Genomic DNA, 27,110 nt, shown 5'->3' with positions numbered 1-27,110 from the left:
AGCAGTGGGGAAAAACATCCTCAGTTGCTGAGTAAGTAATGACAACATTCACTGTCAAGATCTCTAGTCATCCTCAGCCCTGGAGACTCTACTTAACTGGAGTAGCAGTGGTGGAGTCTCTGGGGCTTGTCAGTAGAGATTTTTGCTTTTATAGGCAGAGGGCTCGACAAATCAACTGCTTACATGCTATATTTCAACAAACCTAATATTGGCCTAACGACACAAACCTGTGTGTGTGTGTGTGTGAGGGGGAGAGAGAGAAATGCAGTTCTGGCTCCATTTTCCACAGTCTGACAAGAGAAGTTAGAAAAGCATTACTCAAAACCAGCAAATACTCAGCCTTCATGAGTCAACCAATAAATCCTGTGACTGGCAGATCCAGAAAATATCCCCACCCACTTTTACCGCCAATATGCAAATGTATGCGTGAACACGTCCTCAGAAGCTCATCACCTGCACTGAGGAACACGCGATCTTCGCTCTCTTGTCGGCAGCTAAGCCCTAGCGGCAGAGGTAGCTAATATTTGGCTGCACAGAAAATTAAAGTTCAGCCACTGTGTGAAAAGTTCCTGCACAGCTGGAACCATGAAGTAAATATTGCCAAGTGTTATCGTTTTTGTGCAGATAGCAACATTATCTTTTATCTGTGCTGAATGCCTCTCAGATTTGGGCATGACTGAAGTTAGCTGCTACAGATTTCGTGGATCAAACAGTGTGCAATGTGCGTTGGTGTGCAGAGTGCACTGATGCTTAGATGCATGAAAATTAACAGACAACACAACGCATGATAAGGCAACAAGCAGACACGTGCCAAATAAAAGGCAACATGATTCCAGAGAAGAAAACAGCTTAGGACATTATTTTAATGCTCTGATACACGACTTTTTTCAAAAAATGTTGACGTCTTTATGCAAAAATTGAATGTCTTTGGCCATAAAACTTCAGTCTTTTCAACACCAAGCAACACCGACAAGTCTGGTACACATGATTTCCCCCATTTTTTGGCCCCACTGGTCCAAAAAGTCACGAAAACCTTCTTGGGCAGAAGTATAATCTGTTGTCAGAAGGCAGTTTCCTCATTAAACTGATCAGTAGCAGCGATATCTCTGAATCTCTTCCGCAGAGTTGTCACGAATGATATGAAATATTCCTCTTGAATCTCTGGCCTGATGTGACGCGAGTTCAGGTCCCAGAGTTCGAGTGAGAGTGTCACTGTCAGAGGAATGTTCCGCCTGAATCCAACTAGAATAGCTAATCCATCCTGAATGATGGCGTAGCGAGCACTTTTTTATGACAATGAGAGATGGAAGAAATCCCGATAAGGCTAGATAAATACAGATGTGGAAGAACTATGGTGAGAAAGTGCTGCCTCGGAGGGTGGAGCACAAAGACTCAGATCTATTTTTAATGCTTCAGACTGGGGATCAGCAAAAGGAATGTATAATTACAGCCTCCTGAATAATGCAATCAGGCTCCTTTTAATTAGCCACAGCACGACAACGCAGCAACAGGACAAACACACGCACATACGTCGTCACTCGTTTGCAGTATATGACGTCGGCCTTTCTTGCCAGTTTGTCATTTCTGAAAGGTGGGTGCATAATAAAGATGCACATGCTCTCCTCTCCAGAGAGGGGAGAGTCAAATAAAGAGGTGAAATGATGAGCTGAGGATCGGTGCCTCGGCGATGACTCTGATAGGCTTCACAGTCAGAAGAGCCCCCAGACACCACTCGGAAGAACTGCGCACTGTCTGCCTGTCATGTGTTAGATAACCCCCAATATAAATGTATGAATTATTAAACATCTGACTGGATAATATTCGAAACCTTGCTGTAACCGTAGAAAGACACGCTGGCGGTGCGCTGTCCCTGGATTTCTTTCACGATTACGTGAACGATAAACACTACGCGCTTGCAAACAGGCCAACTGAGTGTGTGTGTGTGTGTGTGTGTGTGTGTGTGTGTGGGTGTGTGTGTGTGTGTGTGTGTGTGTAGGGTTGCAATTAATCAAACCTTCCTCATCTATGATTAACTGTAGTTGGGTTGTCCATGAAATATCTTCATTAAGGAAACATGGCTCAAGCGAAGCAGGCCTCAGTGTCATTAGCTTTCATCAGCCTGTCTCAATAAGTAGCGCCCAGTTGAATGTTGATTGAAACGGATGGTCAAAGCTCAAACAGGAAAAACTCTACACGCTCTCCCTGCACTTCAAGAGGAGGCAGGAAGCTGGAGCCAACTTGGAAGTACACATCAAGATGCTGGCAGGATGTTATTTGGTTGTTATCTGGCAGCTCAACTTCTCCCAACTTCAGAGCTTTAATTTGTAAGCTAATTTGTGTCTGGCAACTACGGGCTTGAGTATGGGAGAGGATATTGGATGTAATTCGATGTCTCATTCCATCTTGGTTTGTTGATTGGAGTTTAATTGGCAAGGAGAGCGCCGCGTTCCCACTTTGGGGCAGGCAGGGGAGATGACAGCTTGAGCACATGGACAGAGAATGAGTCTGTGATATTTTCGTACAACACTGAGGTACAAACCCTGCGTCCAACAGCATCCAAAAGAAGACAAATCTTGTCCTTTCTCTATGTTCTCACCTACAGCAAACAATTCTATTATAATCAGGCTCCCGAAGTTGAATGGAATATTTTACAGATGTACAATTGAGTATTCTTTTTTCCTGTAAGCGACAAAAATAATGAATAAGAAAAATTTAAAGACACTATTGTCACACTCACTGTTTGTTCATTCTGTTCAATAGCTTAACTAGTGCAACTTCATTTTTGAATGTCCTCACTTTGCCAGTAAAATAAGTATTTTGATCGTCACTATCTAGCATGTGCAAGAATACACTCTCTCGCTCTCTCACACACTCACACACACACACACACACACACACACACACACACCCCTCAAAAACCCTACCAATTGGCTTCCTCACCTGACTTCTCCTTTTTCATGTCTTTCTACAGCCTTTTATTCTGTACTAGCATGGAACAGGCAGAGCACAGGAGAAAGGTCAAAGTGTCAACTCTTCGCCATTATTGCACAGTTCAATCGGAGGCACCTCAAGGCACAGCAGCAACAAAGAGGTGAGGATGCCTGCGGCATGGAATGGGTCTCGAACATGACTGAAGCTCTCGATAATGATATTTAAAAACCAGAAACCTACAAAAACGCATCTATAGTTACTTTCAGGGCTCCCCCAGTGGAGATGTTGTCTTCACATATATGCACAGTACACAAGACATGGCACACTAATTTGCCTGTTATCTTACAGAACAATTATTTGGGAAGAATAATGTTATTAAATGTTGATTTTTCACTCGTATTTCACTAATGATCTGCACTCGTTCATAAGATAAACATAATGTATATATTGAGCCGCTGGGACGAGCTGTGGGAGGGGCTGCAGGCGGAGGAAGACTGCTGCACATGACAAGTTGGGGGGTGTGTGGTGATAGGACATGTGGTAATCACCCCCGCAGCCATTGGTGGAGCTGTTGACATCTCTCTTGAGGGGTGGGATAATTTGAGCAACTCTCTGGGCTAAATCAATGCGTCAGCGGCAGCAGGCTCATTACCTAAGCCACTGCTGCATTTCAATGAGGAACCATGGGAATTTCTATTAGCCACTGAAAGACCCATCTCTTAGCTTCCCCCACGAAGCTCGAGTCGCCCCGTCATTTTCGCCGTGTCCCCTCGTCCCTCTCTTCAATCCACTCCATCAGTCACTCCTTCCCACTCCGTCTGCTCTTGTTTTTCCTTGTTGCCTGATACATCTGTTTTGTTTGCGCAAGTCTCGCCCCCCTCCGCTGTCTCCCGGGGGACATAAGGGAGAAATGACTCGGCTTTTGCATCATGCATTCTAAAAAGAGCAACAATGAGTCTGAGTGTGTGTTGATGTCTACAAAAACCAAAAACACCTACAGGGAAATCTGAATTTAAAAACAACATGAGTGTTCTGACGAGCCTCCTATAAATATCTGGTCATCTGGACGTTGGCATCACCGATTCTATACTTGCATCGGCAGTGCTGGTGGGAGTGCACGTACATGCACAGGAGAGGGTACCATCCCACTGCTGAGTGGAAATGAAAGCTTGGAAAGGAGCCAGTGTGCAGATTGCCGGCTTTCACGGAGACACGACTCGTGTCACCGGGCCTGGAACATTCGCACGAGGAGTGCAGATGCTCCCAAAGTGGTGACAACTGAAATAAAGAGCACAAAATCGACCATCAGGTCCAGTTTTAAGCAGCACGCCTTCCCTCACAGGGGCTCACCACTACACAACGGCAGTTTTTAAAGCTGATATGAACAGTAAAGTTTCCCTTCAGCTGCTGCTGGTTTGCTTCTTTTACCTCTAGTTTGGTCTTCAGAAGAAGCTTCTGACATGGGCTGAGATCAGGTGACTGAGTCGCTTCCATGGCAACCACATATTTCAGGCATTCTGTTTATCTTGGTTTTCGGGAACTCTATTCTAAATCTTCTCGGGCTTTTTTGGGAATGTTCAAGCTAAATCTTGTCATGCCATCCTGCTGAGTGCTACCAATATTTTACACTTTACAGCACTACTGCTAAATTTGAGCTAATCTCTATTAATTGCCTAAATTCCGACATTTAAAAAGATTTCACTTAAGGCACTGCTATCATTTTGAATTCAAAATGGGTTTTATGACAATAAATCAAAATCATGCCCATGTCTGAACTACATTTGGTCATATCTATGTGTTAACTCACTATTAAGACAATTAAAAGTTTCTTTTATAGAATAAACATGACAAGAGAGAACTCAGAACACCAGGTTTGCATGTTTCTCCAGCAGGCACCCAGAGAGCACAGAGACATCTGTTGGACATGACTTCAGGGGGCTTTTACTCTGATGTCAACCTGTCACCACATACAGGACCACAGGAGCAGATGCATGCTGAGAACACACACACACACACACACACACACACACGAGCCCAATCACATTAACACATGCGCTGTCTCATTTACTTCCGGTCTGTCTATTGCACTCTCCATTGAACTATTGATCCAACGACCTTAAGGACATTCTGAGGCAATATTAGAGTAGAACGGGTGGATCCAAGTTCAAATTTAAGAATTTTTCACTTCTTAAATCATCTCAGTGCCTGTATGTTGATTTCTCTATAAAAGCGCACTCACTCAGACTAAATGACTCTCTGAAGCTCTGAGCTAAAACCTGCACAAATGTTGATCTCCCGTGATTGCATCTGTATTGTTACCGCTTCAGACGCAAAGATTTATCTGTGGACGTACAGAGAAAGACCGGCTTTAATTCTGCTGAACTTCAACACCAATCAATAACCTCTGGATCATCTTCATTAGGGGGCGCCGGGCAGTTTCAAAATGTCATCATCCATCGCGTGACACCTGATTTCAACCCGCAGTAGCGGTTAACCTTCAGAGGCCTCTTAGGTTGCCTTGGACATCTCGAAGGGCATCAGTGTGGAAAATATTGCAGTCATTAAAATGATAATGACACAGTCATAGCCGCTGACGAGGTATTGATCAGCGATAGCACCTCCCCCCAGTGGGTGTACACTCACAACCATCAGATAGGCCGGAATGTATGTGTGTTTACGTCCTTGTTTATTGTAAAGTCAATAACGCAAAATCTCTTTACAACTAGGCAATCTCTTTACATGCGTTCACTCCAAGAACAGTCAATTTGTTTCACAGAGAATTCAAGACACACACACACACACACACACACACACACACACACACACACACACACACACACACACACACACACACACACAGTATCAATACTCAGTGCCAGTGCAGACACTTCTGAAACATGTCATATTTTCTGGACAGACGACGGCTTTTATATATCATGGTAATGTTGATGAAGCTGTCACACGAGCCTTGTGGACATGGCAGGTATCTCTGACATGTCTACATGTTGTACATCACTGCACTGGTATGTGTCCTGGCGTAAGGGCAATGAATGATTCTGTCAATGGATTGATACATGTTGCCCTTAAGTGATGGATGTGCACGTGTGCTGTAGACACGCTCCATCACTTGGCAATCAAGGAGAGAAACGGATTCAAATCGAAACCTCTCAAAGACCCTTCCCAGTTATCCTTCAAAGGCAAGGACCTAGCCTTTGTCAGGTTTCTATCCAGGTAAACCAATTTCTGCATTCCAACACTCGTCCTTCACCCGCTCGTCTCCTGAAGAGGAGCACTGGCAATGCATGTCTGAGCAGCAACTGCCAATCGTGGTGTCAGGTTTTCTGATGGACAATCCTCTCAGCCACTGATGACAGATAGAGAGGTGTGAGAGGGGCGGGTTGAGTTCAAGTCAAGGCCTTGGCAAGTGAGGGGTTGCTATTGCGTTACTATGGAGACAAGGCAGAAGCAGAAGTGCTTCATGAAGGAAGTTGATGGATGGTTGACACCAGAGGTTAGAGTAGAAGCAAAGGTAGGTGTGCATGTCAGTGCGTGCATGTGTGTGCTTGAGCATGTGTCAGCATGCGCTTCACTATTGAATATGTGGGAAATATAGGACACAAGTTTTATTCTCTATGTGTGGGACTGAGGGAAAACCAGTTAGCATAGTTTTTGTATAGTTAGCATAGACACACACACACACACACACACACACACACACACACACACATACACATACACACACACACCCCAGAGCTGATGATGCAAATAGCCTTCTGATTTGTTGTGGTGCTTAAATGCACATACAGCAGAGGGGAAAAGCAAGAAAAGAAAAGGAGAAGAAAAGATGAATTGTTCTTGTGCATTTAACCAGAACCAGTCACAGAAACATATGCAGAACATTCAGCATTCAATGTTGACTATTCGGGTTAAATATCGTCCCTATAGAGCGAGAAAGAGAGAGAGAAATGATGGGTACCAGTCCCAGCTCCATCCATATGGGGGCTCCCGTTCACCCGCACTACTGACTCCCCCATTCACTCTCTTTTTCCCCATTTTCCTCCTTTGCAAACAATTCCGTCTCAGCTTTTATCTGAACTGCATCTCTCTTTATTGTTGTCGTTTTCTCTCCCTGTCTTTCCCAGTCCTTTAATTTTAGCCCCATTCTGTCTCCCCCCTCTTTGCGATTGTCTCTCATTTTCTTGCTGTACTGCAAATAAACAGAAAAGAGGAAGAGCCAGCAAAGCAAAACAGCCACCCCCTTAAGATGGACAAGGCATGTGGATAAAAAAGGAGTGAAAACTGTTCTAAAAGAGGAGAATACTGTTTAAGGTTTTTTTTAAGAGCTGGAAAGGCAATACATCCACAATGGCTTCAGACGCCCATGTGCTGTAGGCTTGAGAAAACACTGTTATTGTTGCTAGGAGAAAAGGAAGATGGGAGGAGTGGAATATGGGGAAGAGGTGAGTGTGAAGATGGGGGAGAGAGAGGTTGATGGAGAGACAGTGAGACAGATCGGGAAAGGGAGACGGAGGTAAGGTGGAATGTGTTACGTGGATGGTGCCCCTGTCGACTCGAGGACAGCAGCAGAGTGGAAATGCCACCACCTCCCCCACGCCTGTAATGTCAGTGATTTCACATACCATCACCTCACCTCAGAGCCATGCTACGCTCTATCACACACACACACACACATGCACACACACACACAGCTACAGCATTGGTCAATGAAAAGAAACAATCAGAGAGCAGAGCAAGGTAACAAAACTGATTGGAACAGCAAAGTATGATGGGAAAAATGCAATAAACACAGGAGCCGATTCCTCCTTTTGACCTAAATAAACCAAGATCAGTGTGACCGGGAACTGTGAGACAGACAACATTACCAAGTTTTCTCCCCTTTATTAACAACAATCTACAACTTTTTAATCTAATAACTACCTTTATAAGAAGGCCTGCATAAATATTCTCAGATATAACTGGCTTTCTGTTGTCTTTGACATCAGAGAAGAATAAATAAGGAAGAAGGACTAAATTCAAGTACCCATTTGATCCAATTACAGGCTTTCCTACAGATGATTCCACTTTTTCTCACATGCTATCACACGTCTGTTTCAGCAGCTGTTGATCAAGGGATTTTATTAACAGATGACTCTGTCTTACCTGGTAAACCGGACAAAATTGAGGATTTGTGGTTCCATCCGGTCAGGTTAAACCGGGAAAAAGAGAAAAGGGAAAACAAAGTTATTGTCCACAGTAATATATTTCTATTCATTCACAACAGATTAGAAAATCAAATCAGACATGATAACGCCGTCACCATAAACATATGCAAATCAGAATTAATTGGATAAAGGTTGGATTTAAACTGGCCTCTTCATTCCTTTTAATGCATTCTCTTCCTTCTGTCCAAACCAGGCTTGGATGATTCCCTGCGCAGCACTTGCTCTCATCCAAACACACACTCACACAACCGACGTCCAAAATAAAACCCAGTTGTTTACCAAGCCAGAGAATTCCAAACGGAATCTTATTTTGCCTTTCAAAGGCTGTTTGAACTTCCCACACAGATGTTCCTGTCTCCTTTTTATTTCATGTTGGGGATTTCTTCCCTTGCTCTTTTCCACCGTCCTCAATTGACAGTGTGACACTTACTTCAGCTTCCCCAAACCTTCACTCATCCCTCCATCTCCATCTCTACGATCAGAGGAATAAAGTTCTGACAGGGAAGAGTTTGGCAGAAAGTTGTTGGAATCATCACAGGAGGGAGAGGAGAGGGAAAAGACATTGAACTTGAAAGGCAGATTCAGCGAGGGTGCCAAATGTATGTGTGCGCAGGTAAACAGGCACAATTACAACCAGAACAATACTTCAGGTGAAAAGTTAATGACCTCTCATTAGACAGGAAGACACAGATGGTCATTTTAGAAATTCTTGAAAATCATCTTCATTTAAAATACCCCAGTGCCCCAAGGAGAGTGATGTGTTTACTTTTGTGAGATGAGATCCAACACGAACAGTAACTATGCACAAGTGTGAGTCCTGTAAAGTAAAGCTAACACTGATTGAGTGAGATCTAGTCGGTCGTGTTCTGCACCAAAGCATTAGCGTATTTTTGGGTATCCTGCCAAAAGACCAACATCCTCGGTGTCGAAGGTCGTAGCTTGTCCTGTGGCAGAATTCTGAGCCAATTATGGTTCAAATTCCACAGGGACTTCACTCTCAAGAGAATGTCATTTTCACCTTAAATGCGCAGTTAAACGTTGTGCAATTCACTTTAAATCGATGCATGCTCCGTTTAGGGCTTTAATCCAACCGTGTCAAAAGGTTTATGAGCCTAACAACCTTCAGCATCCTGAGCCGACACGCTGCGGATTGTAAGACGATTCAGTCATAGGTCAACGATGTAGTGCTACCTTGTTAAATTCAAGGGTTTTTTCCCTTTTCTTTTATGATTGTTTCTATCTCTCCCCAAGGACAAGGTGAAGGTAGACCATGACAGGTATCAAAAACACAGGGTGATGAAAAGTGAAAAGAAAGAGGCTGGACAGAAAGAAAGTCCCAAAGAAGCTGAGCGGAGGAAGGATACGCTCGCCAGCTGAGAGAAACCTGAATATCTCACACACCCGGCAGACAAGAAGCATGTGTGTTATGATTCACAGTAAAATGAGGCCACCTTTGATTACGCCTCCCTCCCTCCATTAAAATGGAGCTCCGCATCACACATGTAATATTCCGTGGAGCAGCGGAGGAATGTGGGCCGCCGTGCAGCATGGAGCACAACAAAGGCGGCGGCTGAACGCTTCCTACAGGAGTTAATTGCGATATTAGCAGTGTTAGCCAGGGAAAGATGAGAAGAACAACACTGCTGGTAATTAAAAGGAGAGATAGATGAAGGAAAAATGAGGCAGGCTGAGAGGAAAAGAGGTAGGCAGAGTGGCGACATCGACCAAATGGATGCGAGTGTAAGTGTGTGCGAGCCTGTTCGTGTTACAGTGTCATCTAAATGAGTCTTTAGAGATTTAATCCAACTCCGGCTTCAGACGTCACACTATAATCCATCACAGCAAACCAAGCAGCACTCCACAAGTCAACCAACCGCTGCCTCTGAGCGCTTCTGCGTGCACGCTCGGGTCGGGATAAATAGGTCATAATTCAGAAGCAGGAATAATGGAATCAGTCTTTAATGAATACAGAATCACACCTTTCAGGAAAGATCGGGGGAAATAACTAAACTGTTCTATTCTTCCCATAGTTTTTTCTTTTTAACCAGTTTTGTTTTTCTTTTTATATGGTTTGAAATTGCAGCTACAGACCTGTTGGAGCACTGTCTGTGTTCAGTGTGAAGAAAAGTATCAATAGATGATTCTGTTTGTAGGTCAAACCTTTGAAATGTGAGGATTTCTAAGCTAATGTAGAAGTGTTTGTTTGCACGGAGCATGAGCACAGTTGGATGGTGTTAATCAGGTCTGATTATATTCAATAAAGTGATCCTGTCTTTAATGTCTGGTTTATGACTCTGGGGGCGACTGTGATCATGGCTGAAAATTCATCTCACGCACGAGGTTAATCAAATTCACGCTGCCGTGCCCCACCGGGGAGGCTTTTGGCTTTGTCCTGTGAAAATTCCATGTCTAATACAGAGCATATTCTCTAATTTCCTGATGGTTAAAATCCAATCTGGAGCAGTGAGTAAATTACCAGGGAGCAGAGTGAATATTTAATTCACCCCCTGGTCTGGAACAATACCTAGGCCTAAATAGGGTTTTATTCCCTCTCCAAACCTGTTAACGATGATATCTATTTAACTTCTTGGACAGGTTTCAATGAACCATATATCAGCAAATTTTGTGTCACAACTAATGAAATTAATTAACAAAAATATAGAGAAAGAATCAACTTGTCCTGTCTGTCTTATTTTCGTTTAGAGGTTTTTATGCACATGGATCGACTCTTGTTCTATTAATGCCGTACCAGCACCAGGATGCACAGCAGCTTTGGAGCTCCCGATGCTGAGACTTTACTGGTATTCCTTCAAACGATATTCCACATTCGGCGTTCTGAAGATGTGAGACAGTCCAGAATCTATGAAGACTCTTATCTTTGTTCTTCTTCATCTCCGTCACACTGCGCTGCTGCTCATGTGACACTTTGCTGGCAGCTGTGGTAATATTTTCTAATTGTTCCGGGGGCCCCTGTTCGACTTCTGAGAGCACTAAATTTGTTCTGCTTTTGTTTGATTACTTCTGACAGCGCGACTCGAAGGTTTCCTCAGAGTAAGTGCGCGCGCACGCGCATGTGTGTGTGTGTGCGTGTGTTTCCCTTTTGTGAATGAAATTTGAACCACGAATAGAAGGAATTACATCATTTTTGTAGCAATCACATGTAATCAAATATAAACCTAATCATAAACATTTGATCTGTTATATGTTTGTTGTTTAATTGAAATCAAGTCCTTTTCTGAAATAATTAACCCAACTTCTGATAAATTAAAAAAAAACCTTTTGTGACCTTGATTCTTCTTTTCTTTTCTTTCCTGACATTAACAAAACCTTTCCTTCTGTTGCTAAAATAGGAACGGTTGCACGCTCTGGCCCTCTGCTCCCGTGTCATCTTCCTCTTTGTTTTCCTCATCACCCTGTCGCTCCCTCTCCCCGTCTTTGTTTCCTCTCCTCTCCAGCCCCTTTCACTCACTCCAGCCCTTGTTGCACGCCGACCATCTGATCATCCTCTTGCCTCGGAGCCACAGTGCACGAGGACCAGTAAGTGACCGGCCTGTGCCCGTTCCACGCGACCAAACTTGAAGCTAACCTGAGCCGACCCTCGTACATGCAATGGCACGCTATACTGGGATCGGTTCACTGCAACCTAAAACCAGGTGCTAAAACTGTAATCACACCCCCAGATCACAATCAATTAATTTAAAGCTTTACATGCAGGTGCGGTGCAGGGGTTCAGGCACGGAAGCAGCCAATAACATTGCTGTTAAATCAATTTAAAATGTGCCCGTCGTTATGTTAGACATCATGCTGAAATTAAAACCAGTCAACCACCTCAATGTAACTCTATACTTTCCCCAACAACAATGCTAACATTCTGTTTAACCCGCATCTTAATGCAGTGTTGGCCAGGAAGGCTCAGAGAAGACAACGTGTTAAGAATCAGAAAAACCCACATTCACATATCACAAATTTACTCAAGCATTTCACGAGAGTGATCCTCAGCTGCAGCTTCTAGCTACCAAAACCAAACAAGAATGCAATTTAAAAGTAAGCAGAGCTGATCTTTGCTTCCTGATCTGGTCCTCTTGGAGGTTTGAGGACAATCGTTTTAGTTTCTCAGCCAAATTTTAAGGCTCTTCTGCTTGAGTTGACCTGAAATTCACAATATCAATCTACTTTTCCTTCAGGACACAGAAACGGCAGAGTGTGCATGATCGCATTTCACAGATAACATGATAGACAAATTTATATACCCTCTCAAACCTGCAAAAAAGTCACGCAGCATCTCAGGCGCCCTGCTCTGCACCTCTCCTCGGTTCCTTCATGCTCACTGCTTTATTCTGTTCAGATGAGTGTTCGCGTTCTGTCAGCTGAGATGGGTTTTCCCCTTGATTAGAGGATGGGACATCCTGCTAACCCCGCCGCGGCAAATATTTTGCCCATTTGGGAAATAAATCTCGATTCTGAGGAGTGCAGAAAACCGCATCTCAACGCATCAACTATGAAGTTCTGGAGGAGAAGTGCTCACATCACACAGCAAGTGAAGAATTGTTCGAAGCGGGTAAGAATCGTTTAACACGAGCATGAATCTGCTGCACGTCACACTCTAAAAATCAATGTATATATAGAAGCAACTGTGGTTTTTCTCATTTCATGTCTGAAAATGTGCTTATTTGATATATTCTTGACTACAACTCCGGCACAATTAGATCTGCTTAAACAGCTGCTGAAGGCGGTGCCACTCTTCCCTCAGATCCAGTCGGATCCAGTCGGTTCCTCCACCATCACAGGCATCCATAATCTGATTTACATCACAGGGGCACAACGCCTACGAGCTCGAGTCCAAGCATCTCAGCACTCCAGCTCAAATTAGACCTTTTCCACAATTGTACAGCAGATTTGTCTGCATCAAAGTGGATGCGAGTGTGTGTATGTGACAGGGTTCATTAGGACTCGACGTGTTGAGCTAATTGGCAGTAATGAGTTCTTGTGCTGGGGGGCTTGTTGGGGAAGGGGGCTACAGGGCTCATGTTGGGTAGGTTCTCCAAAGAACACTTGAATAAAGAGTTTCATTAATGCCACTTTTCCCTGTTGCATAAAAGAGAGGTTAAGTGTGTGTGTGTGTGTGTGTGTGTGTGTGTGTGTGTGTGTGTGTGTGTGTGTGTGTGTGTGTGTGTGTTCAAAAGAGTTAAAAAAAACTTCTCTTAACTTTCCAACTTGGTTCAGTTGAGCTGTGAGCTGCTCTCACCTACATACACACACACAGACCCCCCCCCCCCCCACACACACACACACACACAGCCAATCCCATTTTCAATCAATCCCTCAAGCCATAGAGGGAACCATTTGTCTCCCAGGAGTGTACCCACTATCCAGTAGTTTAAACGAATGAAAAGTTAAAAATGGAAACAGATGGAAGAAATTAAACTTTTTGTAGCCTATAAGTTTTTGTAATGATGGATTCATATTAATATATTTTGAGTTTTTTGGGCCATAAATGTCACACAAAGCAGGACAGATGTAATAAGTGAACATTCTTTCAAGGATTCCGACTGAATGTTCACATGTAGTGTATAGCATCTCTCGGCGCTTGCTGTGTGGTGGGGTTGTGTGTCGTAACGGGGGTGAGGGAGCAGTGACTCGCACTAATTTAAATTACACCTACCAGCTCAGCGTCCCAGCACTCTTCCGTCTGCCCATATAACGGATAACTCATGCTTTGTCAAGCTGGAAATTTCCCATTAATTCCACACAAACACACACAGCCCATGAAAGCTTTTCCTCTAGTAAGCATTATATGCATTACATTTAGTTTGGGAGAGCCCCCCCTCCCTCACTTTAATCGATTGAATTGTGGATACAGTGAACGGTGCGTTCTAATTTGACTTGAGTAAGTGGGTGACAAATAGTCCAGTCAGGAATCAATGAGGGGAGTTATGTATACAGAGGGAAGTGGTGGTGGTGGTGGGGGGGTCCAATGCAAATGATAATGCACACTGGCGAAGCACGAATGCACACACGGTCTAAGCCATGCAAACGCAGTGCAAAGCACATCAGTGTTTCAACAAATCCTCTATTTAATCATGTGTACTCTACACAAGTTCCATCTAATAACAGAAAATACAATCATGTCCCAATATACATTATTGATGTAATGCATAATCTTGCTGCTCTGCAGAGCTGTAACAATAAAGAACACAGGCGGGGGCAATAATTACATTTGTAGTAGTGTCATTGATGGAATCCTGCAGGAGACCAAGTATTGCACCACTCAAATCTGGGCTACTTCGCTACCAAGTTAGATCATAATAAATAATGAATATGTTGAATATGTAGTATGAGTAAATCATGCATGCCTCTGTTAGTACACCACCAAAAAGTTACACTGATGGACTGAATTCATGTAGCACTTTGACCATTGTCCATAACAGTATTTACACACCAATCCCCCCAATAAATAACCGATTGGGGGTGACCCATCGTGCACATCGAGCTATTTCAGGGTTTCCTATCTTGCTCGAGGACCCGTCCACTCGCAGCATCTTGGGGTTTGGTGTCAACCCAATAATCTTCATATGACTGAAGTGAAGCAACCCACCACCGCAGCTACAGTATAATTCAGTATCAAGACTGCAATAATAGTTAAAACAGAGCAGGATTTTTGTTATCTGTACCTGTGACAGAGCTGTTGGTAATATTCTTACAAGTACAGGTTGACAACCTTTTTGAAGAACCCCAAAGTCGTAAGGCTGACAGGTGCATGCCTGCTAATGTTTGGAAGCGCTGGCTATATGCAGCGTCCATTCACCCATTCAAGTTTACGAGGTTTTGATGAGTACGTCAAGGCCAGAGAGGCAGAATGGACGGGTCATCCCTGACACCATCCTGAGGATGAAAGAGTGCTTTCACCTTGAGCGGACTGTGGAGGACTGTGGTGCAGGATTACACAAAGCCAATCAGAGTGAAGCATCTCTCCTCTGAGGTGCGTCTGTGTGAGTGTACTTCACTGGTAAAAACTGGAATAATATGTTGTTGGTTTGGAGTTTGCAGCACAGATGTGTTTTCTTAGCCTGTCTGCAGCATTAAACTTGATTATAATATTATTATTATTATACAGCAGCGCTGCGCACCACGATCATTTCACTGTAACAGACACGACAATAAAATGACAATAAAATAAATTAGCTGCCTTACTGATTATGGCTACAGAATTATTCTATCACTGGAAGTCAGATCTTTGTAATAAATGAGATTTAACGTGTGTTTGCCATCCCACCTCCCCAGCAACCACACACTAAAGAGAGAAAAACAAAGGACACAAAGTTAAAAATAAATAGCTGAACTCTCCTGACGAACCCCACAGATCCTCTCCTGCACAGCCAGTTTTTATCATCAGTCCACTCCTATTATGAATTCCCCCATCATTCAATTGACTTATAGTGAGTCAGAAGCAACTCTATCCACCAACCACAGCGGAAGAATGTTTCCTCCTTCATGGGAGGAACAGCTTTCAGAAAGCCACATTTTCAACAAAATAGGTCTAAAGGGCCCAATAATGAGCCCGATTCAACTCCCATAGCCAGGGGATGTGAGCAGAGAGGCTGTGAAGGTCAGGATATTATGAGGAGGGATAGAAAGTAGAGGGTAGAAAGTGGGGACATAATGAGAATGAGAGAGGGGGAAAGAGCGCTGTTGGATTCGTAGCCAAATTTTGATTTGACGAGGAGGGTTTATTTCCATGTTCAGCTGTGGAACTCACTTTAAAAGGGCCTTTTGGGAGTCTGAAGGCAGCCCAGACTCTTCCCGAAATCTCCTCAGGCTTTGAAATACTCATGACCAGCAGGCCGTTCATGCTGAGGATCAAGCGGGCGTTAAAAAACAGGAAGTCTGCCGTTAACAGAACCACCTATCTGTGTTTGATCGAACACATTTACATGCAAACATCCAGATCATCTCCAAAGAACATTTTATTCCAGTCAGTCATGATGGTGATGACCGTTTAACTTGGTACAGAAATACTGTATTCTGCATGTGTGTGTAAGTGATGCAAAAGAACAGGAAACTTGGAACTAATGGGGCACCAGGAGACTGAAAGAGAGAACGAAGGAGAACTTGCTGAAGGATGGAGGAATATTTCTTCACATCAATTATTAAAAAGATATAAGAAAATTTGACACATTAAGAAAGGCAGATAAATCTGAGCTTTCTACGCCACATCGGGACTCATTTATTGCGCAACATTTCTGCTTTAACATAAGCGAAAGCCTGCAGGAAAACATAAAGAGGACCAGAGCGCGAGGCAAATGAGACAAAACAAAACAGACAGCAAAAACAGCACGGACATTGTTGCACCAACCTCGTGTTTGCTTTGCACCACTCCTCTAAGACAAAGTAAAACTGAATTGGGACGGATGTGATCCTGCCCTCAAATCCTCCACCTAGAAACACAATTTTGATCCTACGCTGTTAGCGTTTCCAATGTGAGGCTGCAGCTCTCCAGCGATGAGAGAGATTTAAAAAGAAAAAAACAAGAGTGAAAGGGTGGGAGCAGGCCCAAAAAAAGTAAATATAAAAAATAAACTCACACCTAAAAATGTCTTCCCCTTGAGAAAAGACCGTTTTTGAAAACCTTTAAAGCCTGAGCTCCTAGCTAAAAATATGTGCACCCGTTTCTGCATGAGGAGATAAATAACTCCATTTGATTTATCTACTTCACCTCATGGGGAGCAACATGTGTCAATCAAGTCAAGAAACAGGGTCAACAATTTCAGAGAGCTGCAATTACAGATCGAGCCCAGAGAATCCGAACCACATGAAAAACGCCCAATGTAGTAACTCATTAACTGCTTCAAATGGCATTTGTGTTTATTAAATTATTGATTTCTCAAGACAACTGTAACAAAAATTCCTTCTGCATTATTAAAAATGGCTTTAATGCCCTTTCTTCTTCCCATTTCAGTCCAATCCTGCACCTCACCTGCATCAGTTGTTATAGCCCTATTTAGCTAGCCTGTGACTACAGACAGGCTAAAAGCAGGAAGACATTCCTGGGAAATAAGAAACATGAGAGGAATCCCCTTGATCATTGATATTTTCATAGTCAACACAAACGCTCTACGGACACCTTCATCAGCTCAACTGCTGACTCGGCAGCCAAGCAGAGATAAATCTGACTTGGTAACAAGTTTAAATTGAGTCCAGCACTTTAGGTAAGCGGTTGACAACAATTCAGCTGGTGGTTTTCTGCTGCATCCGTCTGCTGAAGTCTGGCTTCCCCTCACATAAATGTGCAAATCTCAGTCGCATCGCTGTGTGTCTGCAGCTAGAAAGCTGAAGGTAATTTATAGCACAAATGAACAAAAACCTTCACAAACTCGTTTATCTCCTCTGTGTTCACGCCCGTGCGTGTGTGTGTGTGTGTGTAGGAGTGAGCACAAGAAACAGAGGGGTGATGATGTCCCTCGTCAGACCCTCTGCGGTGTAGGTGGGCTGCTTAATGCACTCACTGGCAACCATCGCAGAAGAGTACTCCATCTCTCCACCCCTTCATTCCTCCATCCCTCGCTCCTGCCATCATTATCACCGCCACCAGATAGCAACAGCGCAGGAAAAAGCCATGGAGTGGTCCCCACGTCCCGCATTCGCAACCAGAGTATGGGAGAGCGAGCAAGGAAGAGAGCGGAGAGAGAGAGCGCGCAGGGATGGTATGTTAGTGCTGAGAGCAGCGAGTGAGGGAGCGGCAATGGAGGGATGAAGAGAGAAGGAAAAATGGAGAAGAGAGACAGAAATGGGAGTCGTTATGCGGCTGATGTGTAATAAACTGCACAAAGGAGCCTTTAGGGAAACATTACTTTGAAACTCAACATATATACACACTCACACACACACACACACACACCCCACGAATGCAGAAAACACACACACAACGCACCAGTGTGAACTCTGCATGACTTGTAATCTTATTCATATTTATAAGAAATCAAATCCACTGCGCTGATAAACAAACGTTTGCTAAAGTCTTCCACCACATCGCTCTGGTTAAAAAAATGGTGCACTTTAGACACTTGGGGGCGCCTTCGGGTGACAGCATTGCATTGTGGGGTTCCTCGTTTATTTAGTAATGTTAGTTAGTGAGGTAGTAAATGAGCGCCGAGCTGATGTGAAGGTATCAATGTCCCACTTCTCCTTCTATTTTGAATTATTTAGCCGCAGGGACCCGAGGGTGAAATTAAACATTTCCCAATAATTTAACTCATCGTTCAACGGCTGCTCCAGCACTTTCCTTCATCACAACTCTATTAGCTGTGAGCAACCACATGTTCTGGAAGGATATTATATGTATTTAAAAAAGGGCTCACTTTCTATATTGCCAGTCTATTATATTATAGTCATATTATAGCATTAAGCTAAAGGTTGAACCAATAGTTCCAACAATAGCTGTCAGTTCTGGGTTTACGTCAAAACAAAAGTGTTGGGAGTGAGACTTTCTGATGATTTAAGTATCACGTTGCCTTATTTTCAATGCAATCTTCTCATTTTGCTATGCAGTCACTGAAATGATCTGAGATTTAAAATCCCGCTGAGCTAAACGTGAGTAAAGTTGTGATTGGTGCTGCACTCGTCAACGTCCTCATCGTTCCTCGAGCCTCCGCTTCCTGACCCTTGATAAAAATCCAAAACATTTAACTGACAGCTGACAGTCTGAATGGATGGTGATGAAAGCAGGAGGCTGCATCAGCTTCAGTCTCTCACACACTGCTCTGGTTAATTATTTAATGCAGCTTTTAGCCTCTACTGATAGGTCACGTGGTTACATCTCCTCTTTCTTTTTTGCCCTCTCATGTGTCAGTGCTAAAGAAACAGCCAGGCCTCATTAAATAGCCCAACAACCTCTGAAGCCAACAGCGCTACGAGCTAAAGCATCCGCTACAGCCGGTGATTGAGAGGGCCGGGAGAAACACACGGCAGAGTGGGTTCAGGCACCAAGTGGGAATCCATTAGTCTTCCCTCTGACAAAAAGCAAGTGAGGAGGTGAAAGATCGAGCCAATAAAGGTTCTGTGGGGAAGCGGCAGAAGGCTGGAGGGACAGTGTCCGGATCTGCCCAGTGGTCAGTGGGGCAGAGAATAAGTTCAGACTTAGGAGCGGCTGAGTGGTGGCTTTCCACTTCCTGGCACCTGTAATGCCTTTTCCTGGCATTTGGGGAATTTACTGTCATTTTACGCGTTAATTCGATGTTTGTGTTTGCGTCTGCCGGATCCCCCGCGCTCTGTCTGTCCTGCATCTGCCTCCCTAGCCGCTGCTCTTCTCTTCCTCCCCCCCGTCTGTATCTCTGTGAATGATCCATTAAATATCAGCAGGGGGAGCAGAACAAAAGACAAAGAAAATCAATAGCTCTGGTGTTCCCCTTAAACATCAGTCGGCTCTCAGATGCAAGTGCAGTAGTTTTGAGCAGGTTTCAATGATGCGTTGAGTACAATGCAAATCAACTTAGGAATGAAAGGGATAGAAGCTGCGGCGCTGATCTGAGGCTCCTGCTAACCGCTCACAGAGGTGGCGAGATCAGAGAGGACAAAGACATTAGGAATGAGGAAAATCCTGAGCGCGCCTTGGGCTGTTGTTGGGGAGAAAGTTTCTGGCTTCTGTCACGACCGCTTCCTCACTCATCTTCTCCTCCCTGCCTATTTTATTTGGGTGGGTGGGGGGGGATTACGGCACAATGCTTCTGCCAGTGGAGGCAGCAGCAACACGTTGCTGTGACCTAAATACAGCAGCGTGGTGAGATGATTGGCTAAGAGGAGAAGCAGGAGTGGTGGAGGGGGGTGGGGCTGGGCTGGGATGGAGCTTCCACCTCCCCATATCGGCGGAGGCACCTTTAAAATTCAAATATTTATCCGAGCTAGAAATTGATCCAATCCTCTGATTATCTCTCTCCCCCCCTCTGCTGCCACTCATCTGTTACTCCACCGCTCCAATTTCTTTCCATCACTGTCTCCTCACTTCTCCCATCTTGCCTCTAACACCAGCAGGAGGAGGGGGGAAAGAGCAAAGGAGAGAGCTATGCAAAAAGAGACCGACAGAAAACATGAAAGGACAAAGAGAGGAGAGCAAAGCACGGTCATCCATTCTTAATCAAAGCTGTGGCACAAAAACTTCTTTTTTTTTTCCGCTCGCAGTGCCGCATGACAATCCAGCACAAGCCAGCACACTTGTAGGCTCATTTACCATTCCGAATTTATCCAGGAGCTCGGAATTCTTGCTGCCTCTCATCACACGTGGCATGGCTGCTTCCATCATCACCTCATTAGGCAGTGAGCTGCTTCTCTCATCTCCACTTTGCTGTAGTGGTATTTAAGCTGTGGTTTGGCCAAGTCTTCCGGGGATTGATGCATGTAAATGCCAAATTTTTCAAAGAATGCGTTTTCTCTTTTGTGCTTCACAGCTTTATGGGTATACAGTGCATGTATGAATGTTAATATACCGTATTTTCTGGACTATATGTCGCTCCGAAGTTTAAGACGCACTAGCCAAAAAATGCATAATAAAGAAGAAAAATAGATATATGTGTCGCACTGGACTATAAGTCGCATTTTGGGGGAAAATTTATTTGATAAAATCTGAGACCAAGAACATACATTTAATCTTGAAAGGCAATTAGCAACCATTAGCATGGATTAGCAATAGGGTTACGGTATGCTAACGTAACAAATTCAGCTACATGACCCACAACGAACTGATTACGTGTCTGCTTTGTTAACATAACATATTAACAATTATTCAGATAACTATAGCATAAAGAACATCCGAGCAAGTTTACCAAACAATCAAGTCTAACTCCATAGACAAAGCACCGATTCTTCTTCTTCCTCAGGTACACACGCCTAGAGCGCCCCTTGTGGTTGTCAGTGTGAAAATAACGAACATGTGAAATTCTGTAACAATGTATTTATAAGTCGCTCCGGAGTACAAGTCGCACCCCCTGACAAACTATGAAAAAAAGTACGACTTATAGTCTGGACAATACGGTACTCCTTTAAATGCCAAGCTTTTATAGTATTTAAATAAAACTATGCACTGTGGGTAGGGCTTTCATCTAGGCCTGTAGACATGACCACTTACATCATTGCCTTCTATCTTTGATAGTTCTTTTGCATTTTAAAGTTACCTCGTGAGTTGGACGGACGGTCAAACCCTGCAGGGGGAGCTATTCTGCGTCTCCGGTCCGTCTCCTGCTGGCAACTCCCACGACTCGTGTCCCGTCGTTACACCCTCCTCACCAGATTCACGGAGTCGCAGTGGTCTAAGAGGCGCGCTGTGAGGTTGATGATAAGGTCGACAGCTCAGCAGAGGCACTGCTGCTGTCTCCGGAAGCAGGTGCCTCAGCAAAGTGGCCAACATGCCGACCTTGTGAATTGTGCCCAGAGAGCATGAAAAAAAACACGAGGCTTTTCGATGTCTTTGCCAAGTGTGGCAAAAAATCTCTGTGCAGGGACTGAAAGGGTGCGCATGGCGCCTTGGAGGAAGACAGTGACTGATAGGGGACATTTGAAACAGGGGGTGGGATCGGTTCTGTCCTGTTATAAACGTGTCAATAGAAGTAGGAAATGGAATGCTCTGAAGGAGATTAGCGACAATATGGACTTTTATGGGGTGAAGTTATCAGTCATGAAGCCATTAATTTTAAGCAAAGCATATATTCTGGACTTTGCTGCCTTCTAAAGGACCAACTTCGACTTATTTGGAAGGGCATCTTCATAACACTGCAGAAAACTGTGTGACACATCAGAACTTTTGCGCCCTTGCATGGGCTGAGCTTCAAACAGCCAGGAGCACCCGTACCCTGACAGGCACGTCATCAGCGACATCTTTCATGACACATCCCCCGGCTGTCTGTCAAATATAAAGTTCTTTAAAACTCCGTGACCCACTTTGGATGTCAGACGTTCTGGTGTAAATGTAAGTCTTTCAGGAAAGGATAACCCCGGTGATCTATGGAAGGCTTCCTTAGCAGCTGCGTGAAATCTGTAAATCGATCAACTCGTCTGCAGTAAAACAACAGCACACGTGGGCAGATGTGCATTTTGCAGAGCAGAACACACGAATCCCTCCGTTTTGTTGATGTGCAGCTCTGGATCGTCACCACAGATTCCAGGTCCCAGATTCCCTCTGTCTGTAAATGTGTCTACATGCCATCATGCAGCTGTAAGCAGCCAACATGCTGGTTTCTTCTGGAATATACAGTGAGTGGCCCCTCCCACACAGCTGCAGAGGGGGGTAAACACAGCACCGGTGGCGAGGTAGACAACAGGTGCTGCGTGCACTCCCCTCAGGGGACAAAAGGCAGTTGATACTCCATTGTGAAAATGCTTTATTGTGTCAGTGTTCAATGTTGTATGACTTGGATATCGTCCCCCCCTACAAACACACAGAAACACAGCAGCTGTAAAGCCGCAGCCTGAGGTGACACTGCAGGTGAAATCCTTTTCGCCTAATCTGAGGTCCACAGTAAAAGTTGCCACAATGAGGCTGCAGGGACCACATGCTATTTATAGAGATTTGGCTCTCCGCATCCCTTCCTCTCCCCCCCCCCTTCATTTTCTCCCCACCTGCCGACCGTTTCTTCCCATGTGCTCTTAAAGCGTTTCTCCCTCGAAGCAACTGAATGACAAACACGTTCAGAAGTACTGCAATGTGACCGCAAGGACGTCTTGTTTTCTGTTCCCGCTGCTCTCTCAACATCGCTGCACTTCTTTTTGTCTCCTGGGGGAAATAAATGAGGCCAAATTTCCTCTTTTCTCTTATGCAACTTAATCAGAGCGCTGACGCTGGATGCTGCTTTTAGAGCAGGAGGAGAATCTTTGGAAAGAAGACCCTCTTGCAGGGCATGTACTCTTCTGAATGTGGTATGTAAATGGGATCTACACGTCTGCACACCATCAGCTGTCTGTGGATGTCAGATTTGACTGTATAAAGATCATCACAAGGTAATTAATGCAGCAAAAAAGGAGGTTGGGTAGTGAGCTGCAATCTCAATTCATATCTACTCAAACTCTTTCAGGTGACTGGCTGCCCAAAACATCAAATTAGATTTAAATCGTTTAACAGAGCAACCTGATTCACACAGGAAGGTTTACTGGATTCATTTATTCATTGAATTGTTGAGGTTCTTATTCAAACTTCAACACATCAACTTTGTGGTGCATTAAACCTCCTGACCATGCATCCTGTCTTTTTGCCTCCATATACTTGTCTGCACGCTCTCAACATGCTACTTGGCTTAAATGTAGAGCAGCGGCTCATCGGAGTGCCACTGACCCTCAAAATGCTGCTCCGCTACAAAGTTAATATGTGCAACTGGATGTGCTTCAGCATACTAAACAATTTATGGGATAGAGTTCACAGCCTGTAACCGTCTGATCTGTGAAAAGGAAGAACAATTATGTATTGTTAAGTTGAGCGATCGTGATTGGTGTCAAGGCTTCGGCTGGTACCTGCGTTCTAATTGACGTGGAGAAAAAGAGGCAGCCGGCAACAGAGAGCTGTTGAACAGGGTGCAAACGTGTGAGAAACTAAAAATCAACAAGTCAAAAAAGCAGAACTAATGAGGGAAAAACAGAGACAGGAGTGGACAAGGAGGCTAAACAGCACCAAGAGGGAGGGGGAAAAAGGCAAAAATAGGATCAGAAAAGGCCTCCTAAAACATGGCCAAATCTTCCCTGTTTGGTCTGTATTTTGGAGGAAAATACAATCACTCCAACAGAGATGCCAAATCAATAGCGCTCCCAGTGCACAGCTATTATTTTTCAAAGGCTCCAACAAGAAAAGGAATGGGGTGGGAAAGAGTGCATGTGTTTTCTCTTGTCCTGTATCTTTAGCAGCCAAATGAGGTTAGCATAAGATCACACATGAGATCAAACTAGAAGATTATACGCTGCTGGCTCCGAAATTCCACCGTACAGCTAAAACTAAAGCCGGACAGCATCATATACACCAGCTGTTTGAAACGGCAGGCTTTGACATCCTGTACAGAACATTAGTATCTGTTTGAAGTCACTGTCCTCCATAAAGCACAACCAAAACAGCTGCTTTGAAGCGCTGGTCTGTTTGATGCAACATGCACCTCTGTCCTTACGGCTTCTTACCTCAGAGCCGGAGGCTTTTAGCTTTATAACCCTCACCTCCTCAACACACTCATGTAAGGAAAATAACAAATACATCCTCCAGCAAGCCTTTGCTTTCGCTTCAGTTCCTTTCAATTGTTTTTCTCTCCCTGTCTCTTCAACAGTGTCTCAGAGGCATTGCAGCCAAACAGACGGATCGCATCATCTACGCCTTAGCAACCGAAACCTTTAAATCAGCCGGGTCAGGCATGCCTTAGCAACCGATTCAGGTAAGGGAAATCCCCCCCCCCCCCCCCCCCTTTTCTGCCCTAAATTTTCACTCTAGCAAAAACAAAAGCAGTTTTTCCAATTTTTTTTCACCTATTTTTTTAAAAGCACATTCAAAATCAGAGTGGCAGCTCAGACCCTGTGCGGATGCTCAGTGAATTCTTTTAAGTTTATTTTTAAAAACAGCCTGTATTAACTTCGGCAGGAGATGTAAGAAAACAGTTCGGAACTCTGCAAAAGTGCTCAGAAGAGTCTCCTGCTCCCACTTATCCATATTTATATTACACTCCGAGTCAGAGCAGAGATGATAGCGGAGCCGTTATGTAATATCAGCCAAAGATGAGCTCCACCAATGAACATTCTGGTAGGAGACTTTTGCATAGTAACATAATCACACACTGATACAGAGGGACCAGGGAGGGGAGAGGGACTCCTGCAGGTGATTCACTGTAAAAAAAAACAACAACTCTATGACAATAAGCTAAAAAAAAACAATCATATGTAATCCAGCCTCTGGTGTCATCATTGTCTTTATTTTTAGCGCCTGTTTCTATAAGAGAATCCTCTTCACCTCGTGGCTCCCACACCTCCAGTTTCATCGTGAGGCAGAGAGGCTTTGAAACCCACCTCTGCACTCACCTGCAGCGGCATGCCATCAGTCTCCCGGGCAACGGACCGGGAATAATGGTGAGGAAGAGGCGTCAGGGTGATGCCCAGCAACACGTCTTCTTTACACAAGAGCGCGAGTGCATACGAACGTGGTTTCCATCAATGGCTGATCCACGTTTGACACATTCGTTTCTACAAAATGCTGCATTATAAATGGAGCAATCAGCGGCCGTTGGTTGGGGACAGAAAGGTTATTTGAAGAGGATATGAAACCATCACACAACATGCACACATTTTATCCACAGAAAACTACACGATTCGCGACAGAAATGTCCCGCTTACGCTCATCAAACACATCCATCGGCCTCTGCAAAGATTCGTTTGTACCCGAATCCAAGAAAGTGTATGGATTAAGGGAACAACTGGGCAGCTTTGGAATTGCAACTGCAGGCATGATGAGAAAAACGATAGCACTGTCTGGAAAATGGCACCGGGACAGAGGAAGCAACCGGCCTCAAAGTTATAAAGTTCAACCACGAGCTGCATCTCTGCCGAACCATTTCTACAGATGTACTTTGAATTTGTTCTGTCGGAATAAACTTTCTAAGCTGATGATGATTGAGTGTATTTCACATTAACAAAGCCTTAAATATTTAGAGAAATTAGTCCACAGACATTTGTTCACTTAGAGTCTTAGACTATCACTTCAAGCTGCATATAATATTCCTATAAGAACCTTACAAGGACTTAGGAAGTATTTGTCAGGGTTTAACAGTTTTGCATTGAAATTAACATATTTAGGCTTTTTCTAAGTTCTAACATAATTTCAAACGTGTCAATGTCATTTCCTGCACTTTTAATATTAAAACATTTATTTTGCGCAGCATGTTTTCATACGGATGCACAGATGGATGGATGGATGGATGGATGGATGGATGGATGGATGGATGGATGGATGGATGGATGGATGGATGGATGGATGCTCTGGTTTGTCACTGGACAATCAATCACAGCTATATTTCCACAAGCTTACATGAAACAGGCGTCAACGTCATGCATCCCAGGGCAACAGAATGGCTGATTTCACACCAGGGAAAGGTGTAATACCAGATGTCACACACTTCAGCCGCACCGCCACATCAAGCGTTAAAGCGAGACTTGATCAAGCCGACCAAAGAGATTGACAAAAGCGCGGCTACATTCCATGGTTGCGTAAAGTGTAACTTCTGTCAGTTCTCATATTTTGACGCGAGCTGTGGAAAACACGGAGACGGTAAAATGCGATGCGGTGGAGCGTTTTTGCTGGTAAATGTCACCGTTTTCATGCCCGCCACTCGAGAATACAGTCCCAGCACGCTAGGGAATCTGCAGGAACGTAGACAAAAATTCTAAAGAACAACATTTGAACCTGCTGTGTCTCTGGTGAACTTTGGTGGGCTCCATTTTACGCTGTAGTAACTGTGACATTTCTCGCTGGCACTGATCCCCTCAGACCCGGCTCCGTTTGAGAACAAGTGGGGAAAATCCCTTACGCTGCCCTCTCCTCACCTCGATGTTTCCACGCTGTCCCCTCCCTCCATCCTTTTCTCTTTCTCCTTATCACCCAAGCTCTCATCTATGACAGGACACGAGGGAACAGGTTCCAGGTCCTGATCCGTATCTCTCCCATGCTCTCCCCCTGCTGTGCCTGCTCCTTTACTCCCCTCATGATTTCCCTCTCTCCCTATCTATACTCTGGTCTGTGCTTTGGAGCTCTTTGTCTGTATCAGAACAGAAGCACACCCTGATTTCAATCACTCTGCTCTCTGTTGAATACACAACTCAGAACACCTGGAAAATACACCCCCCGCGCCCATGATTAAAAGGCATATATGCATCCGCCATCCCAGAGTTTTCATTATCTCGTCTCTATAGGGAAGAGAAAGTAAACCGTATATTATCAGTGCTGAAAGGTGTTCTCACAGG

At 44.3% G+C, this 27,110-nt stretch overlaps 1 protein-coding gene and 1 long non-coding RNA gene across 6 annotated transcripts in view; one reads left to right on the top strand and one right to left on the bottom strand.

Moving 5' to 3' along the window:
* Positions 1–27,110, bottom strand: part of brsk2a (BR serine/threonine kinase 2a) — a 118,784-nt gene that overhangs the window by 54,031 nt on the left and 37,643 nt on the right. The gene's annotated exons all lie outside the window — the stretch shown is intronic.
* LOC115251021 (uncharacterized) lies at positions 22,851–25,750 on the top strand. Its single transcript, XR_003889559.1, has 3 exons — positions 22,851–23,132; positions 24,434–24,538; positions 25,078–25,750. It is a non-coding gene; the product is annotated as an uncharacterized lncRNA (long non-coding RNA).

Source organism: Takifugu rubripes, chromosome 9 (genome assembly GCF_901000725.2).
Source record: "Takifugu rubripes chromosome 9, fTakRub1.2, whole genome shotgun sequence".
Lineage (NCBI taxonomy): Eukaryota > Metazoa > Chordata > Actinopteri > Tetraodontiformes > Tetraodontidae > Takifugu > Takifugu rubripes.
Note: the sequence above shows the minus strand (reverse complement) of the source record. Positions and strands in the feature narration are given on the sequence as shown.